Raw genomic sequence first — 4,075 nt, forward strand, 5'->3', positions numbered from 1 at the left:
GGATTGGATTGGGACCCACTCTGACCCAAGACGACCTCATCTAAGCTTCGCTGATTACATCTGCAAAACCCTACTTCCCTGTGGTCCCCGACGTGGCTCATGGGTCTTCAGTGACACCATTTGCTGCTTCTGTTTCCTCTGCCTGGGAGGCTGTGTCCTCTACATCCACCTTCTCTGCTTCCACTCCTTCTTTAGGTCCCAGTGTCTTTCCTCCCTCACAAAGCCGTCCCCCATTTCCTAGACGGAGATGATCCCTTGTAGTAAAAACTTTCATCACAGCTGTGATTTCATATTCCTTTGTGCTTCTCGAAATCACCCACGAGCCATCGTTTGTCATCACCAGCTCCAGTGCTCACAGAGGCAGAAGCCATGCTGACCTGCCCATCACTGTGGCCTCTGCTCGGTGCCCAACACGCGGGTCATAATAATTACTTATTGGATGAACAAACAAACACCTGCACATCCTAAAAATGCTTTTCGTGGTATTTAGCAATCTCCAAAGTATGAGCTGTCCCATCCAGTTTCTCCTTTTAATCTTTTTAAACCTACCTTTTCAATCTTTCTGTTTTCCACCGAGAGTGACATTGAGCTATAAGGAGTCATTGATATCTATTCATACTGTACTGCATATTATATTTCTATTTTAAGATGGACCAACCACCAGATTATTTTGAAAAGTGTTACTTGGAAAAGGAAGGAAAGAGCATGACTATTCATTACAAACTAAAAGAAATTCTTTCTTCTGTTCTAGAGGTCACCTTTGACCAAGTGGTCCTGCTACACCAAAGCCATATAATCAACCTTGTCTTTTTTCAGAGATTTTGTGCCTTGAGGTCCATCCCTTGGGCGTCTAATGATGGTCCTCTGGGCACTGTCTGCACCTCGCTTGCTCCGGGTATGTGTGTGGCATGTTCTAGAATGCACCCCCGTCTACTCACTCCCATCCACCGGTGGATTATGGTAACACAAGCAGGATGTTTTCTCGGTATGGCTGAAATGCGACTATGGCCCATAATTCATCATCTTCCCGTCATCCTTCTGTGTGTTGTCTACTCAATCCCCAGGCCACTTGAGAGCTCAGAGCAGATCTCCACTAAGTTCTTGACCAGCTGCCAAGGTGTCCCATTGTGCTTTTTCTGGATGCTTCCAGCAGCCCCTTGCCTCCCAGCCAAGCTCAACATGAGCTGGCGTCCCCAAAGCTTCCCTGGCCCTGTGCTTCTAACCTTTCTAGCAGGTGTTGTCCTGAGACCATCCCGGCCCCTGCAACTGGGAGAGAGAAGCCCGGTGAAACCAACTTGGAGGAAACGGTGAGTAACACAGGGGCCTGCTCTGTACTCACTAAAGATGGCTACTAAGTTTTATGTTATGAGGGGAAACACTGCTGGAATGTTTTCTGTCTCACAATAAATCCCACGTGGTCTAGAGTATAATGCAATGGCGGCTCAGCGTCCACCTGACTTTGCACAATAAACCCCCTTTTTTCAAGGATTATCATGTAATGATAGACAACTGTGAGCAATTTTTGAATTCATTATTTTTAGCCCCAGAATTAATTTTTAAAAGAAGATCGTAAAAAAAAAAAAAAAATCCCCAGGTCGTTGGCATTGGGGGGAGAATGAGAAAGAAGCATGAGGTCTGCTCATTGGGGGGAACTCACGGCCCAGAGTTTCAGATCCCCCCGGGCAGAGCCGTCTCCTCTCTGAGCACCCAGGTGTGTGGCTCCGGGCCAAGGGGGGGTCCGTGAGGGCAGCGGTCCTGCAGGTTGAAGGCACACACCTTGTGACCCTGGGCTCAGCCGGGACAGGAGCATCGAGGCTGAGGAATGGCTCACCTGTAGCTGCCCCCTGGGGGTTGCCTTTCAGGGCAGCATCCTGTCTGATTCTCAGGAGTTCTCCTCTCTCCTTCTCTCAGCCGCAGTTCAGGACAAACCAACAAAGGGGCTGATGGGTCCCGGGACGCATCAGCAAAGTCCACTGACTTTCTGGTCCGGGAGGTGATCTAGGGGAGCAGGGGGTCCCCTGCCTCGGTTTGCTGTCTCTCAGGAGCACAGTGTGCCCTGTGAAGGACTGCTTCTGAGAGGCACGTGGAACAGAGGGGTCACCTGGAGTCCAAGCCTTCCTTGGCCTCCTTGGCTGGGGGTCCAGATGCCACAGGAAGACAGCGCCCCTTCTGTCCTGCCTCCTCCCTCTCCTGGCATCAGCTGGGACCTCTGCTTTCTGTAAGACCTTCCCTGAATGCCCACAGCCACACCAAACACACCCTACAAGTGCTCATAAATGGTCCTTTCTCTTCCTCCACTTGGGTTCCCCTTTCTGTCCCTGCCACCGGGAAAGCCACAGGGGTCCCCAACTAATGATGACCAGGCCTCCAGGCAGCCCCGGCACCCCCACCAAGGGTGCAGCCTCCTGCAGTATCCGCGGCAGTCCACCCCGCGTTCGCCCTTTCTGAAAAGGGAAGATACTGTGTCCCCCTCAGGTTGGTGCCTCTGTCACCTGGGAGACAGAGTGCCCTCCTTTGGCCCCTGCCTCTCAGCCCCACCTGCCCCCTGGAACAGCCCCTTGGCCTCTGTCTCCCCTCGATGCTCAGAGAACCCAGATAGGGTGGCGAGCTGGGCCGTGGATAGAAGCCTGAGGCCCCTGAGCAAAGCCCCCCTTCCCTCCCTGGCACGTGGTCGCCCTGCCTTTAGGGTCCCTGCAGACGCTGGTCCTGCCGAGCCCCTCTGGCTCTCCAGCTGCAACCTGGCAGCAGACGAACAGTGACAGGTTCTGGAGGGCATGCAGGGAACACAGGGTCAGATCTCAGACCTGCCGCTGTCTGTAACAAGGGTCCTGCTCGACCTCTCCAGTTTGGGAGGGGTCTGCACAGAGAGGACCCCACGAAGTGCAGTGCATTGTGGACGGCATCCTCTCCAGTGGCCGAGCAGGTGCCATTCAGAGCCACAGAGGTGCAAGGATTGAGAGGCAAGACCTGCACCTTCACAAGAGCAGAGCTGGGTGATGGAGGGGGACACGCCCCTCCCTCTTCACCCAGTCACCCACCAAGCAGAGGGCTATGGGAACTTGTGTGGAGCCGGCAGCCGCTCAGGCAGGTCTGCACAGAGGGTGCTGTCTGCACATCCACTGGCTCTCAGCGTGACACTGCGGCCTTTTCTGGGGCAGAGCAGCGCAGGTGTGAGGAGGCTCGGCCCCCCCACCCCGCCTTCCTCCCAGATGCCCCTTCCCAGGCTCTCCGGTGGCCAGCCTCCCCTTCCCCTGGGCGCTGGGGTGAGGTTAGTCCTAGAGAAACCCTAGGTCCGTCCCCGCCCCATCACACACCTCGGGGAGGCTGAGGTCTTGCCCAGAGGCCACTGGAATCCTCTGACAGAAGGAAGCTGGAGAGCAGGACTTCAGTGTTGCATTACGTAGACCCGACCGCACAAAGTTTCCTCCAGACCTTGCCTTCGAAGCTGCTCTACTTAGCGGCAGATGTGAAATGACATTAACACAGCCAGACCCCAGCCAGACCCCAACCATCAGCCGAGGAGATGACGTATGTCGCAGGGCACCTTGGGGGTAAATGGCCAAGCGTGCCTCAGGACCACTGCATGACGGCCAGCAACGGCCACACAACGGATTCCAGGGCAAATCTTTACCAAATATTCCAGTTCAAAGAGGCGAGTGCCGAAATTGAGCTTTACGTAAAGTGTTGTGTGTAGCTAGCTCTGTTTGATCAAACATAAGTCTGAGCTTTAATCTCTTTTCAAAGAAGAAAAATCCGATTCTGTCTTGTTTTAGATTACGGTATCCATGGTCCAAATGAAATTTGGTGATTAATCAGAACAAATTAGAAAGATGACGAACACAGAATTTCATTTTACAAAAATTGGACAAAAAAGAGAAAAGGCTTGAGTTTTATGGAAAATTTTCCAAATATTTATATAATTTATGGGACATAAATAAATAAATAAGTGAATTTTATGTGTCGTTTAATTTATGCATCAAATGACTAACCTGGCTTTCAGGAAGTCTCAGGGAAGGTCACTGGAATCATGAAAACTAAATATTAGGATTTCTGGTTTTCAAGGCTGTGTTCTCTT

Source organism: Eschrichtius robustus, chromosome 2, assembly GCF_028021215.1.
Source record: "Eschrichtius robustus isolate mEscRob2 chromosome 2, mEscRob2.pri, whole genome shotgun sequence".
NCBI lineage: Eukaryota > Metazoa > Chordata > Mammalia > Artiodactyla > Eschrichtiidae > Eschrichtius > Eschrichtius robustus.